Below are 16,849 nucleotides of genomic sequence, written 5' to 3'. Positions count from 1 at the left end.
ATCATGACCCGAGCAGAAGGCAAAGGCCCAACCCACTGAGTCACCCAGGTGCCCCCAAAACTAGAGAATTTTTAAAAAGATTTTTAAAATTATTCATTTGACAGAGAAACACAGCAAGAGAGGGAACACAAGCAGGGGGAGTGGGAGAGGGAGAAGCAGGCTTCCTGTAGAGCGGGGAGCCTGATATGGGGCTTGATCCCAGGACCCTGGGATCATGACCCAAGCTGAAGGCAGATGTTTAATGACTGAACCACCCAGGCACCCTGAGACATTTTGATTAAAGTAAATTTCATGCAACAGGACTTTGGTCTCAATTGTGTCTTAGTCTTGTGTTTGATAAATAATTAATGGTCCATTGTTCACACAAGTCTATGATTACTAATGCCTCATTTGCATATGGAATAAATATGCCCTGTGATTGGTCCAAACATTTAAGCCTAAGGCAACAGGAGGAGGCATGTTGATTTGAGCAGAAGTTTAGGTTGCCATGGGATAAACTACAGGGTTTGTATTTGTATGTTGATGCTCTAATGGCAGTGCTGGGGGCAAGGAACAAGGACAAATTTGGGGGGAATAAAAAAATGTAGTAACAGACTTGTCCTGAATATCAGGTGCCATGAAGATTATCCTATCATTCAACAAGTATTTATTAAATTCCTCTGTGTCCAGAGCACCTGTGCCCAAAGCACCAGCTATCCTAATGGTTGTTAGGAATACAGTAAAGAAAACAAAAATGTAACCCCACTTTAATATGGAATTGGTTCCTAGATCCCAATCACAGACTATTATCAGTGCTTTCAAATTCTCTGGCTGCGGGACATTTGCCAGCATCTGACAGTGAGCCCGTTAACCAAAACCGTTTCCCCCTGAATCTTAGTGCGTCATCAATAAGGATTATCAATTATGATTAAGTCCATCATCAGTATTCTGTTAACAAGCAAACCATTTTGTTATATGATTCAAATTCTAAAGCTCATTTTTAAAAATTGATGTAAGAATTCTACATCAAGGGCACCTGGGTGGCTCAGTCGGTTAAGCATCTGCCTTTGGCTCAGGTCATGATTTCAGGGTCCTGCTCAGCAGGAAGCCTGCTTCTCCATCTCCATCTGCTGCTCCTGCTTCTGCTCTCTCATTCTCTCTCTGTCAAATAAATAAACAGATCTTAAAAATAAAAACATATAGATTAGGATTCATTCCTTACCATATTGTGGTGGACTTCCATAAATCTTTCAAAAGTAGAACCTGACGGGTTAGGAAGTACATCAAATAAACTCCAGCTTGAGTGTTAATGCCGGTCATGTCCTTAAACAATAATGTTATTATTTCTTCTTTTGGTGGGGGCATTGAGGAGGATACTTTCAGTTTTAAGAGGGGCCATGTACCAGTCATAGCAGGCAATATTATGCTGTGGCAACTCTAGGAATAATTCTCCCCTTACCCTTTTGAGTTCTTGGTTGAGACCCCAGTAATAAAAGACAAATTCACAAGAGAAAAACAGACAAGTTCATTGGCATGTATATGGGAGATACCCTGGGAAAATGAGTAACTCTCTGAGGTGGCTTAGAATTTGGGATTAAATATCATCTTAATAGGGAAAGAGGGGGCATTTTGGCCTCTTCGGGGGACTAAATGACTTTTAGGAAAGATAAGCAGGCCCTTAGAAGAGTAAGTGGTATGGAAGTATCGAAGTTTGTAGCTAAGTTTGTCTGGATATGATACTGACCATGAGTCTCCTTTCCTGGGATAAGAGTCAGTTTTTCCTGTTTTCCCAGGGAGGGGATTTATGATCACTGGGTTTCTTTTGGAAGCTCTGTCTTTGGGAAGATAAGGGGAGATCAGAGAGAGCCTCTCCTTGTACATACTGTTTTCAGATGACTACATTTCAAAATAATCCATATACAAAGGAGGCATATTCCAGGATGGCATGTCAATTCCTATGGTCATATATTAGGACGACATATTCTGTTACTGTCCATAATAAGTAGTCCCCAGTATCACTGGCTTAGCATAACAAAACTTTCTTTCTTTTTAAAATTCTATTTATGTATATTATGGAGAGAGACACAGTGAGAGAGGGAACACTAGCAGGGGGATTGGGAGAGGGAGAAGCAGGTTTCCTGCCTAGCAGGGAGTCTGATGTGGGGCTTGGTCCCAGGACCCTGGGATCCTGACCCGAGCAGAAGGCAGACGCCCAACGACTGAGCCACTCAGGTGCCCCAAAAGTTTATTTCTCACTCATGCAAAATCTGTGGTAAATCAGAGCAACTTTCCAAAGCAGCTGCCCTCAGTGTGTTGACTCATCATTCATCATTCCAGAAAGTGTCAATCTTTTGCCACATCCGTGCTAATATGCTCTTCTGTGATCACCGTGTCAGGGAAAGGAGGTCTGGGGAGCGGAGCAATAATGTTGCACGCTCTTAGCAATGAAATGCAGCAGAAGAGCTGTGTGCCACTTCCGGGCTTATGGAAGGATTGCAGGTCCCTTGGCCACGTTCATCTTCAGGAAGTGAGATGTTGTCCTTCCATGAGCCTGAAAATAGGCGATGTCCAGACATTGACGGGCAGGATGATTGTCAGTTGGCCTCCTTCAGGTCATTAGAAAAATTCAGGAGAACTTTTGTTTCTCCTTTGATTAGTAAACTGGAAAAACAAATAAATATCCCTGATGAGATTTTCTGTATCGCGATGGTGATGAAATAAGTGAGAAATTCTTCTCAATTCTTTTTTTTTTTTTTTAAAGATTTATTTATTTATTTATTTTAGAGAGAGAGAGTGCACATACAAGTTGTGGGGAGGGGACAGAGGGACAGAGAAGCTCAACGTCTGCTGAGCACAGAGCCTGATGTGGGTTCTATCTCAGGACCCTGAGATCATGATCTGAGCTGAACCCCAGAGTCAGACGCTTAACTGATTGAACCACTCAGGTGTCCCAATGCTTCTCGATTCCCAAAGCGGCTGTGCCACAGAAATCAAAAGTCATTCCTGATTATCTACATATTTGGATATCTTCAGAACTCATGGACTTCCTCTTAGAGGGCTCATGTGTTGTGCTTTGCAGAATGATGGATCCACACCCGCACACACACACCCCATGCCCATGCCCCAGTCTGTGGAAGCTGTGAATTTGTTGTGTGTGTTATAGGGCAAGGAGGATTTTGGGCTGTAGACAGAACGTCATCAGGTGACTTTAAGATAAGGAAATTATCCTGGCTTACTTGGATGGGGCCACTATAATCACAAGGGTCACTTAGGGTGGAAGAGGGAGGTCAGGAGCAGAGAGATGACAGCACGAAGAAGACTTAGACTGATATGGCTGGTTTTGAAGATGGAGGAAGGGGGGGCCACAAGCCAAGGAATGTGGGTAGGCTCTAGAACCTGGCAAAAGGCCAGGAAGTCGATTCTCCCCAAGAGCCTCCAGAAATAATGCAGCCCTTCTGATACCTTGATTTAGTCCAGGGAGACACTGATATCAGACTTCTGACCCTTAGAACTATCACACAATGAACCTGTTGATTTAAGCCACTAACCCTACAGTAGTGGGAAACTAATAGATGTCCCAAGTTCTCCAGAAGGATTGGGGCAAAGGTTGGCATTTCCTGGAAAGCTATGCATGGAAACTGTGGAATTATATTCTCTTCTTGTCCATAGCTTTCCAAGCAGCCTCAAACAGCCTTCTTCCTGGAGGAAGGAGAGAAAGCTGGAAAAGCACATTTTCTGGGAAAATTATAAAGCTGAATCTTTTCTATTTTCCTCTAAGTAGGCTCATCGATTTGCTGGGAAATGTCTGCAGAATGTCAGGAAAAAAAGGAGAAAGGAAAGCACTGATTTTGTAAGAATTTCACATGGCATTGGAAGAACTAAGCTTGGGGCTAAAATTGAGCAGGTGTTCAGTGGAATGCCTATTAGGGGGCTTTGAGGGCTGGGGTGGATAAACCAGAAAATGACTTCATGGGAGATGCTTTATTTGGTTTAGGAAAGAAAAGTGTAGGATTATGGATCATGTGCACAACCTGTCTGTCTTGAACCTAAGGTGTAGCCAAGGTGAATGGGAGAGTTCCTAGTTTCCAAAGAAGATTGGGTATGCCAAAAAACCCTATCTTTGCATTAATGCATGACTATCTAGTTTATATATGTGAATATATATGACTATATAAAAATATATATAATAAATACATACAATAACTAATATATATAAACTTTACATATAAAAAGTTTATATATATTAATTATTGTATATATTTATACAAACTTTATATATGTAAAGTTTATATATATATATTCCTAAACAAAGACAAAAAAAGCCAAAATATATATATATATTCCTAAACAAAGAATGGAAAAATACAGCAAAGCTGTTACTTGGCATATACATGTATAGTGGCACAAGAATTTGACCCAGAATAAAAAACTATTGAAGACTGTTCGTTGAGTGGCTCTGAAGATCACCAATGCTAGACATCCAGCTAGTTTGGTTGTAACAGTCATTTATATTTTACCAGGTCCTGATATACAAGCATCATTATCTATTCTAGTTGCTAAAACGCTGCCTTGAACAGAATTAGAAAATACTCCTAAAGCTCCTTTCTGTCCATGCTAACGTAGACTGCTTGTCATTTTCTCCCCCTGCTTCCTATCCTAGTTAGCGGGAGCTGTGTTCTACTCGAGAGTGTTATATTTTGGTCATTAGTAGCTGCTTTACTATAATTACGGCAAGAGATAGCTAATAGTTCTATTATGTATTTATTTCCATCCTTGACTTGTTCCAAATAGGATTGAAGGGGGGTTGCATATGCCCTTCAACAAGATGAAACAAAGATTAGCAAAGTGGGGAAATCAGGGTAAAGGAAGATAAAGGTGGGAAAATAAGAAAATGGGAGTATAAAATGTACATGTTCCATGAGGCTCTGAGCCTTGGCCAGGGTTGGACCCCAACTTTGGCCCTGGCTTCCTAACAACCAGTTCAAAAAGAGGAAATGATGGGTCCCATGAGTCACGCGTCAGTCGGTCAGAAGCAGCTCGGTAATTCCTGGAACTTCGACCAGAGAAAAATTTCTTCCACCAGGCTGCACAAAGAGGACCCCTGTGGAATTCTGCCAGCTGAATCCTTAGCAACATCCTCCCAGAAGAAATGACAAATTCCCTGGGGCTGTGTCTTATCACTTGTATCTGCCTGCAACATTATTCCCCAGTCAGAATTCAGCAGAAACTCCCTGCAGAGATCAAAGGGAGGTATTTCAGGTTCTCTGTGCATTGCTGGTTGCAACAGAGGCGTAGATTAAGAGATGGGGAAGCAATGCTCCATAGACACTGTTTCTTCTCAGCCGAGCCCTAAAGGAGTGAAATGTGTGTGTGTGCACATTCTTTCCTGTGCTTTTGTGAAGGGGTAAGTGGTCAAAGACATTTACAGAGAGAATCAAGGTCTGGGAAAGAGCTTCGTTCTCCCTTTTTGTGTTTGAGAGCTTTAAAAGGAGAACCCATCAGGCCCGGCAGAAGATGCTGGGAGGAAGGAAGGGTGCCTGGGCATATGTGATGTGTTGCAAGGGGTTGGAGGTGGTCCGGTGGTAGCTGGCTCTCGTGCTTTTCCAAGGTCAGTCCTCTTCCAGCACCAAGGTCATTCAGGTCTTCACAGTTGCCTTGAAGGTTGCCTGGGTCCACGACTCAGAAGGCTGAGCAAGTTGGCTCGGTGTGCTGAGGATCCTGATGGGTGACCCATGAGCCTGGTTGGCTAGTGCCTGTTGGCCATCAATCAGCAAGGGCTGGAGGTCCTCATCTCAGACTCCCTCCTACAAGCAGGCCTACTCTGAGGCCCTGGGTGTTCATCTGATGTCCTGACATGTTGTAAACCAAGACCACCAATGCTGTCCTCCAGCAGCCTAGCACCTGCTTCTCAAGACCTCCTGAAGCCTTCATGGGGTTTGGGGCCCCTCCGCGCTCCAGCAGTAGGGCCACTCACATCTCTCCAGCGGCATTGTCCTTGTACATTTCTGGCAGGAAGAGGACAAAATGAACATGTGTTTCTTCCAAGAAGACTCTAATGCACTCTCCACACTCCAGGCACCACGGTCATTCTAAAGCGTTAAGTCTCACCATGTCACTTCCTTAATGAAAACCTGTGCCCCTCAGGAGGAAGCTGCAGGTCTGAGTATGCTTACTGGCCCCTCAGCTGCTCTCCAGCCTCGACCCTCCCCATGGCTCACCGCTGCAGCTCTGCACTTGTCCATGCTTTTCCGTTCCTTGAGCTTCTCAAATGCTCCTTCTTCTTCTGGGCCCAGGCATGTGCTATTCCTTCCTTCAGGAAAACTGTTGTTAGTCTTTTTCACCCATTAAATTGGTCTCTGCCTCCTTATGTTTCAGGTTCCAGCCCAGAAATCAACCCCTCTGGGGAGTGGTCCCGGTGGCACGCCATAGCTTCCTTGGATTTCCCCAACCCTAGCATTGTAGGAGTTTGGCAAATGCCAGTGGCAAAGACAAATCTCAAGACCTCAGTGGCTTTGTGCAATAGAATTTTATTTCTCCCTCATCTAACCATGTGGTGCAGGTGATCCTGGCTGTTAGGCCGGGGTGATTCAAAGCATCATGCTCGAAGCCAGGGCGATTCCTGGCTGTTCTCTCCAGGGTGATTTGAAGCCTCAAGCTCTTTCCATATTATGGCCCTGCCACCTTCCAGAGGCTCCAGTCCTCAGCATCCAGCCAGGGCAGAAGGAGTGAGAGGGGCTTGAGGGCACATGTGCTCCCTCCTGCCTCGCTACAAAGGCCCCCTGAGACCCACCTGTCCCCCTTCTGTTGGCATGATCATGCTGTTGCCTCATTGCCAGGGGCAGCTGCCATTCAGAGACAGTTATAACACAGAAGGAAGGGTATGGATTTTGGTAGACACACAAGCTCCCGAAGCATTTATTTTAATGACCTGTGACTCCACTCGACTTCGAGCTCAGTGAGGGAAAAGAAGGAGGCAGGACTGCTCACTCTTCTGCCCTTTGCCAGCGCCGTGCCTGGCCCTGGGGAGAGGGGATCGCCTGATGAGTAAGAGCGGCCTGTCGGTGCTTGGCTGGAGGTGGGGAGCGGGTCACCGAGCCCAGTGTCCTCTTGAAGACCCCCTCCCCCCACCCCACACAGGGGCAGGACAGGCGGGGAGAGAGCCAACAAGCAGTTAGGGTTCCCTCGCTGTCTCTGCCAACCAAGCCCCTCTGAGCGCACTGCTTCCTTCCACAGAAAGGCATTCACTGAGCGCGGAGAGGGTCGTCATCACAGGTGCCCGTAAAGGCATGAGCCTCCTTTGAGTTGATGAGGCTTTCTGATTAGAGACTTGTTATTGGTACTTTGTGGGGCAGAGAGAAAATGCGCTGCCATCCGTCCTGGCACAGCGGTTCCCTAGCACATCTGGCACCTGTCTCCGAGTCCAAGGAGATGGGCGCTGAATGCGTGTTTTTCCCTCTTTAGAAGCCAGCTATGTCTTTATAAAGTGTCTCTTCTCAAGTCTGTTTTTGTGCGTACATTGGTGAAAGCACATCATGGCAAGAAAGCAATCACCTATCAGATTGTCTGGGGAGAAAAGAAGGAATGAATAGACATGATGTCTAATTGATTTGTGAAATTGGGGAACGAGAATTCGCTGTTCTTAAGCAGTGTGGTTCTAGTTCGGACGATCCTCAGATAGGAGCATAGCGCCTTGACTCGTGAAATGGGGGTCTGGCACTTTATATGGTCCAAGACCCCCCCCCCCCCAAGTTTCCAGAGTGGAAACGCTGGAGCACTCCAAACCCACAGTCCCATATGGGGAAGGAGTCTGGTACTTCTCTTCCCAAGGCCCTGCTCTTCCAGTAAGGCCAAGAATCCCACAGCTGACTCAGTTCAAAGGGTTCAAAATGATCAGTCTCCATTGCCTTTGGTGTTTCTGCAGCAAATCGACAGTCCAGGGACCCTAGTGGTAGAGTCCAGGAAACGTGATCTAAAATATAGCATGCAAGCATGTTGCCTATTTCAAGCAGGAGGGTCACTCTGACCTCCTCCCCACTCTCGCCCTCCACCCCTGGAACAGGTCATCAACCTTCCATCTGACAGGAGTACCCGGAGGAAAGGAGCATCATTACCTGCGAAGACCAAGGGGTCCCAAGAAGGGTCTGAACCAAACTCTAGGTTAGAGCCCTGACTTCCTACTCCACTTTTCATCCAACTCAGCATATACATACACAGGTCTCACGGATTCCTAAGGTTTTCGTTTTCTTATGAAGCCTTTTGTGTCGTGTAAAATTACATTAAATACCTTTGTATGCTTTTGTCCCGTTAATGTGTCTTTGTCAGTTTACTTCTCAGACCCAGCCAGGGGCTCTCAGAGGGTCAAGGGGACTGTCTTTCCCCCTACATGCGGCAGGTTCTCCCCAGGGCAGGGGGCAAGGCAGGGACCCAGCTGCAAGTTGCTGCGTCTGGTCTTGCCAGTTCGCTCCGGGTTTGAGAAAGGAGGAAGCCTCCCCTCTCCCGGGCCGGTGGTCCGCTCCTCCGTGGGCACTGCAGGCCACGTGGACAGCAGGGAGTTTCCAGCTCTCTAGTGAGACCATCCTGTTCAGGCCAGCCCCCATCTCTGCCTCCAGAGGAGCCAGGGCAGTGCGGAAAGGCACCGCTTTGATAAGGGAAAAACTGTTTGGCAGACCAAACCAGCAAGGGAATTCCAGACCCCGTGTGGCTCAAGGCTCATCGGGGTTCTTCGTCGCTGCCCCCTTCACGCATGCGCACGAGGTATCGCGTCTGCGGGAGTAGAAGGGTGGAAATCACCTTCCTTGCTCGTGCTCTGGGCTCAGACCTTTGGAGAACTCTCTCTTCTGAACCTGGTGGTGTTAAATCAACCTCCGATCCTCCAAAGTCTCCGAGTGCTGCTTGGCTCTTCCATCAAGCATCCAGTCCAGGTCCCCTGACCAGGACACCCACCCGCACTGGTCCATTGGGTGATGGAGCGGAGCGGAGAAGGCGCACCCTGCCTGATCTTCGGCCGTCTCCCACCTGGTCGCCTCGAATGGGCCCTGCTCCGCTGTTCCCGCCTGGACTCAAAGGAGACTTGGCAGGTGAGGACCTGGTCCTGACATCGGATTCTGGTAAGGCCCACCCCGCCCCTCGCCCCTCGCCCCCGGGGCCCAGTCAGGCCCACCCATCAGGCTTGAAGGGGAAACTGATCACCTCCCAGAGATCTTAGTGGTGTCACAGCGGGGGAGGTCCCTCAGGTCAGGAATCCCCCCCCCCCGAAAGGGGGGACAGGAAGGAATTTCCAAAAGGAATTCCCCAGGTCAGGGCCTCCTGGGGCGCCCAGGTAGGGGAGGGACTGTAGTAACTTGGGTGTGAATGCGTGAGTGAATGTGCTGTTTGACCTGGCTTGTCAGGCAGGCTGAATCTGTGGCTCCACGGTGGGGACCTTTAGGGTCCCCAGAGGCCTACAGAGTCAAGTGGGCCCTAACCTTTAACGTGGTGACCTCATAAGGTCTAAAGCGAGTCCTTCCGTGCACCAGTCCCGGGGTTTATACAGACTCACAAGAGGCACCCAGGTCTCCTCCAGGAGGGCGGACGGGTGGTTATCTGACTGGTCTCTCCTCTGGAGGGACACCTACCCTTTATCTTTAGGCCAGTGACACAGAGAGGGAACACACAGGGTGGACAGGAGAACCCCTGCGGATCATGGGTGGGAGCTCTTCAAAGCCTACAGTCTTGACTGTGTGCTGGAAAAGTTTAAGAAGGGATTCTAAGGAGACTATGGGATCAAAACATCTTCTAGAAAATTAGGCACATTATGTGAACTGGAATGGGCTGCCTTTGGGGTTGACTGGCCCTCTGGGGGTGCCCTGAGACCTACCCACTGTCCAGGCCATTTACAAAATTATGTTCGGGACTCCAGACACCCTGATCAATTCCCATATATTGATTCTTGGATTCAGGTGGCCCAAACTCTCCCACTCAACGGGTCTGATTCTGTGCTAATAGGAAGGGCCAAAAGTAGGATATTTGTATTCCAAGTAAATGAGCCCAAAGGCTGTAAAGAAAGCAAAGCCTGTCAGGGAGGCACCTTCCAGGAGCATCACGGGTAGCAACTCGGATGAGCTCTGCACAAGGATGAGCCCGTCAAGAAGTGCAGGGACCGCAGGCCTCTGACCTGTGGCCTAAAGCTGAGCTGCAGGAAGACAGTGCTCCTGCTGCTTCTAAGTGGCAAGTGTGGTGAGATATCTAATTTAGCAGCTCCAACAGCCCACAGGAAACCTGATCCAGACAGAAACGGGATGTAAAATAATAGGAGGTCTTGTACTTATGTTTAAGAGAAAGGTGGGGGCGCTGGGGGGTTCAGTTGCTTAAGCATCTGCCTTCCACTCAGGTCACGATCCCAGGAGTCCTTCAGGAAGGGACTTTAAGGAATAGTCCCAAGCATCTGTCAAAACTCCCTTTGCTTCTGGGAAATTCCCTATCTTCTCTGGCCTGACAGGGACTGCCTATCCCCACCCTACCCCCGTTGGCGGGAAAATATGGCATCTGCTCCTCTGTTGGAGCTAATGAGCTCCTGAACCAGCAACCCTTTTCCCTTTTTCCTCTGGCCGCACTTTGTCTCTTTCGCCTCCCCCTCCCCCTTTTCCTGGGTTCTGGACCACCTTGGGTGTGGCCTGCATTATGGCTTCTAGACCATCGTTGGAGCCTCAGGCATCATGGCTCCTCCCTTCACCATCAAGGGGTAAGAAGAGCACCAACCACCCCCAGCCTAGCACCACCCACTCCAGATTTCCCCACTGTCTCAGGTAAAAATTGACCTTGGGGAAGATCCAGGTGGAACATGATTCAGTATACAAACTCAGTTAAGTGTGTTGGTTTAATTAAGATAGATGTGTCTTTTACGTTATCAGCAGTAAACAGGAAACTTTTATTCTATCAAGGTTTACTGAAGGTCAAATAAGCTCATGTTATCTCTGTTGCAATTTGTAAGCAAAAAAATGACTAAACCAATAGTTAATTGTCTCCAAGTTTTCTTGGGTAATTAAAATAGCTTTCAAAGTCTTTGGTAAACTAAATTTGGTAAACTAAATCCAAGTTTTTCTTGGATGATAAATGGAATTAAATTCACTGGACATCTAGGTCTTTTCCAAATAGGATAAAGTGCTAAGTCATTAATTACTGGATATAGGGTTGTGCTTTTGCCTTCTTACTGCAAAGAAACTAAGGATATTTAAATCTGTTGGTAAACATGTTTTATGCTTAACTGAATCATAAATTTTCCATCTAAAGAATTCTGTTGTAATAGTTCACAACTGGTTACTCCTTAGTGTTCACTGGAGATTAAGGTTTCCAAAGAGCGCAAAAGTCTGCTCACCTCACTGTAGCTAAGACTGATGGAAATAATGAAACAACTCTGTATGTAGAAAAGTAGGAGATATGTAAGAAAGATAAGGAATGAGAATGCATTTTGTTGAAGGTAAAAGAAGGTAATTTTGTCCTAAATGAGATGGCTGTTTGGAAAGAAATGGCTTGGGACAAAGTCAGAATTCGACAAAATCAGAATGCGAGGGAAAGTTGTAGGTTTATGGAGGGAAAACTTTAGAATGGAATTTTAGATGTGGTCGGGACGGACCAAGATTGAAATGAATGGATTTTAAAGTACATCGGTACAAGATTGAAAGTCTGCTTTCTCTCTGTTCAAAAAGACAAAGCATTCTCCAATTTTTGCTCTGCTCTTGATAAGAAAATGCAAATAGCTGTCTTCTCTCCAGCTGCCCAGAAAAAACAGTTTCTATGTCTTGCCTTTATTAGGTCTTTAACATCCCTAATCCTATTAAGGCATGTGCTTTAAAACCTTCCCAAAACAAAAATAAACTTCCCCAAGATTTGAATCATGAACAAAGTCTTGTTGACTAATTAGGCTTGCTTGTTTGGTATGTTACCTTCTGGTTCTGGCTATTGAAGTGTTATGTGTCAGAGAATAACTGAGTTTCCTTTTTAATCGTATCATAGTGACTCTCCTATCAGCTCATTAACAATGCCCATTTCTGAATGTTGTTGTCATTTATAATTGTTGTAATTCTCTTGGAAAATGAGATTCATATTCAAGGAAGTTCATAAAAAGGACTCTTTTTTTTTTTTTAAAGATTTTATTTATTTATTTGTCAGAGAGAGAGCGAGCGAGAGCGAGCACAGGCAGACAGAATGGCAGGCAGAGTCAGAGGGAGAAGCAGGCTCCCTGCGGAGCAAGGAGCCCGATGTGGGACTCGATCCCAGGACGCTGGGATCACGACTTGAGCCGAAGGCAGCCGCCCAACCAACTGAGCCACCCAGGCGTCCCCATAAAAAGGACTCTTAAGACAAATACAGGTGTTTGATATCTTTAAAATCCTAAAACTGAAATCAGTAAGAATTTCCAGAACTAACTAAAGCTGCATTCCAACTGAACAAAAATCAGTAACATGGGACTAAATGAACTAAAAATACAATTATAGTTTTGTGGTTCTTGTTAGAAATATTGCTGGTCTTCTAACGTTTACTCTTCCAGATTAAGGAAACTTTCTCTTAAGATAGCCATGACTCATAAAAAAACATGATAAAGTATTCATTTGTGAACAAATTGAAGCATTTAACTTTTCTCTCTACTGAGCCCTCTAAGATTCAAAAGGTCTCAATAAGTATTCTTTCTTCCCTGGCAGTCATAGTAATTTGCATAAGTTCAATAAGAATCTATTCTCCTTGTAATAGGACATCATTGAAAACATTGGTTATTTTACCAAGGCTTTGACTGGAAGTCTTGAGAGACATGCATAGACTTAGATGAGACCAAACAGCTTTAAGGAACTAAGGTTGACTTTCTGAAACGTGGAGCCATAAAGCCCCTTGGAAATGTCAGCCTGATCCCTTGCTTACAGTTTCCAGCAGCCTCACCAGGTGAGTAAAGAATGTCACTTCCTGGCAGGTGCAGGAACCTCAAGATATATTAGGGGGCCTCATGAAGAGAAAGCCACCCAAATCTACAGGTGTTGCAGGCATGTCTGATGGCAAGTACTTGGACTGGCTTCTGGCCTGGAGAGGCTACTAAAAGTTCAACCTAAAGATTCCCTGTGACAAATTCCAACAAAGCAGGTTCTATTCTTGCTGAGCTTATGGAAATAATTATGCCATTTGTTAAAACTGGATTAAACAAATCAGTCTTTTTGGCTATCTCCCAGTTCTCCTTATGCCTGGACCTGAACATTGTACTTCTAGAGAACATAACATTGGAGGTCATCGATCTTGTTTATTCTAGTCAACTGTATTTAAAGATTCCCGTAGTTATAATTCACCTCAAAGGCTCTATGGCAGACCCCCATCCCTCCCCCCATAAGCAGGCTTGGAGGAGACCTTGAACAGAATGGTGACTAAGAGTATCCCAACACCTCCCAGCCCTGGGAAAAACTCTAAGGCACATCTCCTGAGAAGCTTTAAAAAGGACCCTCTCAAACCAGTTCTAACCACCCCACTGCCCTCAAGGTTTCTGTCACCACATGGGTCCACCACTCTCGAGTAAAGAAGGCTCACCAGCTGGATGAAGAATCACACCAGTGGAAAGCACAACCAGACCCTATGGACCTTCTCCGGCTCCACCTTCGGTGAGACCCCACCAACTGATGGACATCTGTTCGCCATGGTCCCTGGCTATCATTGGCGTGCTATCCCTCACCTCAGGAGTTGGACTTTACACTGTTGCCCCTTCTGATTGCATTTTCTCCCAGAAACTTGTTATCGTTATTGATCATTGGGCAACCTTAGGAACCTCAAGATGGATTGCTAAGTTCATAGAAAACACCACCACCCAGATACTAACCATGCAGGGCTATTGGCCCATAGTAGATGACAATAATGCCCTCTAAACGAGGCGTTTAAAGGGGCATCGAGGGGGGGGGAATGATAAGGGAAAAACTGCTCTAGGATGACCAACAAAACCAGCAAGGGACTTCCAGTCCCCGTCTCGAAGCTCTTCCAGGTTCTTTTTCCCTACATCCTTTCCCGCATACACCGAAAGTACCAAGTAGGCGGAAGTAGAAGGGTATAAATTACCCTCCTTGCTTGTGCTCTGGGCTTAGACCTCAAACAGGCCTGTCAGTTTAAATCAAGCTCCGATCCTCCAAAGTCTCTGAGTGCTGCTTGGTTCTTCTTCCATCAGGATCCAGTCCAGGTTCCATAGCAGCTTGATGCCCACTCTGCTCACAGCTGGAGAGCCAGCCCTCTGGACCTGGTTCAGTGGACTCTGAGGTCAAGCTTATGCTCATCTCCCTGGCCCTCCCTGGCCCTCAATTGTAGTTATAGCCCCTCCAGGCCCCAATATATACCTGTGGCTTTGAACCTCAGAGGCTTTCTTGGTTCTTTCTCTGCAGGAAGTCTCAGTCATCTTGATCTTGGACATCCGAACCTCCAGAATTATGAGGAATAAAAGTTTGTTGCTTAACCCACCCAGGCTGTGGTATTTTTGTTACACAAGCCTGAAGAAACTGGGAGAACTACGTTTTATCTTTATAGCCTCTCAAGACCCTGCATGTTTCCTTTGTTTTGCTGGATTGGTGGGTGTTTGGCTTTGAAATGGCTTCCCAGGGACTAGCCCTCTCTGAACAAGGGGTTCCCGCAGGCACTACCACTAATATCCCTAATATTTATGAGCATTTACTATGTGCAGACCTTGTCTTCAGTCTTTTATATGGATTGGTTCACTTAATCTTCACACATACTCTATCAAGTTGGCCTTAATATCATCTTCATTTTCTGTAGGAGGAAATTAAGGCACAGAGAAAGTAATTGCCCAAAATTATTTAGTGCCTGACTTGAACCCACCCTGCCCATGCTGGCTTCTTAGAGATTCCTTGCTGGTCCATTTACAGCAAGAGCTGATTCTTAGAACACAGATGGGCTCCAAAGCCACCGGACCAGCTGCTATCATTATTGAAAATGTAAATGATGAAGTTTAAAAGTATTATGAAGTATTCTTTCTTCCCTGGCAAGAGTAAATCCTCCCAACCCCTACTTACTCATTTCTCATGCAAAAGCCCTCGGCACCTTCCTGGGCACCTTCCTGGGCTCATAAGTCAGAGAGGTCTTCCCTGACCACCTTCCCGAAGGTAGCAATCCTGCTTGGGACTGGATGTTTGTATCCCCTCCCATATATATGTTGAAATCCTAGTCCCCATATATATGTTGAAATCCTAGTCCCTAAGATGATGGTATTAAGAGGCAAGGTCTTTGGGAGGTGGTTAGGTCGAGAGGGTGGAGTCTTGATGAATAATGGGATTAGGACCCTTCTTCACCCCTTCCATAGAGAGGACACAGTTGGGAAGATGGAAGTCTATGAACCAGGAAGCAGACTCTCATTAGACAGGGAGTGGACTGGCATCTTGATCTTGGACTCTCCGACTTCCAGAACTATGAGGAATAAAAGTTTGTTGTTTAACCCACTCAGGCTCTGGTATTTTTATACACAAGCCTGAAGGAACAAGAAGAACCCCCTCCCATCTTTACAGCCTCTTAAGACCCTGTGTTTCCTTTGTTATTTGGGATTGGTGGGTGTTTGGCTTTGAAATGGACCTACCGACAAATTAATTCCATCCGACACCCTGGGGGTCGCTCACTAGCTCACTAGCATACGAGGAGTCCTACTCAGAATCAGCCCCTTAGGCCTGGTTAATAAGCATAGGAAGATTAGAAGTAATGTTTGGGGTGAAATTTGTGGTCGTTAGGCTATGCCGGATGGGCTACACAGTTTGCTGAGTTCAGCACAAAATGAAAATATAGGGCCCCTTGTTTAAAAAAGCAGGGGAAAGTGCCATTAAAGATACTGAGACATAATGCTTTTTCCTTTTGCCCATTGTCTGTCTCTTGACCTGTCATGGTATTTTACAAATTTCTTATTTAATTCTGTACTCCTTCAACAACAGGTACATGTAGAGGGGTGCCAACCCACACGGGCACCCAGGTGGGGGTGAGCGGTCTCCCTCTATGACTCAGTTTGCTCAGAGGGCCCACTGACTTCTCGTTTCCTTTCCTGCCAGTCTCTGTCCCAGTGCACTGTGCCACTGGGAGCCAGACATCTCCTCTTTCCATGGGCCTACTGCCTAGCCCACACTGGGTGGGTGCCCTCCTCCGAAGTATTACAGCTTCTGGCCAGCACATGCTAGGTATCTGATTGGGCTGGGCACAAAGCTTGCCCCAGTGACATTGCCAACTTGGGGTAGGGACAGTCATGCTATGTTCCAAGCAGAAACACTGCAGGGCACCTACTACAACAACCCCAACAATCTCCACATTCTTTTTTTTTTTTTTTTAAAGATTTTATTTATTTATTTGACAGGCAGAGATTACAAGCAGGCTGAGAGGCAGGCAGAGAGAGAGGAGGAGGAAGCAGGCTCCCTGCTGAGCAGAGAGCCCGATGCGGGGCTCGATCCCAGGACCCTGGGATCATGACCTGAGCCGAAAGAGAGGCTTTAACCCACTGAGCCACCCAGGGGCCCCAGTCTCCACAGTCTTGCCCTGAATCCCCAGTGGAAGCAAAGGGTGGCCATAGTCACAGGGTGGGACAAGGCCTGGAGGAGGAAGCGAGGGCTGAGAACCCGTCCTCAGGAGGCAATAGGAGGTCTGACCATGGCTCTAAGCCTCTGGCATCTATTCCATTGTCCTTTTACACTTCACTTGCCAAACACAAATTCTAAGATAAAAATATTGGGAATTCAGCATGGTGACTGCAGAACGTTAAGCCCAAGTGTGAGCTCTCCTCCACGTGCTTGCACAGTTGGCCCGCCTATGAGGCTGGCCCTGAGGTCCCCTGCTAGCTCAGGAGTAAGGTGGCCAGGCAGGATAAAGTGTGGGAAGTGGGAAGCCCAGC

This window comes from Mustela putorius, unplaced genomic scaffold (assembly GCF_011764305.1).
Source record: "Mustela putorius furo isolate JIRA1106 unplaced genomic scaffold, ASM1176430v1.1 tig00000095_pilon_pilon_pilon, whole genome shotgun sequence".
Lineage (NCBI taxonomy): Eukaryota > Metazoa > Chordata > Mammalia > Carnivora > Mustelidae > Mustela > Mustela putorius.
The sequence above is the reverse complement of the archived record's forward strand: the minus strand, read 5'-3'. Positions refer to the sequence as shown.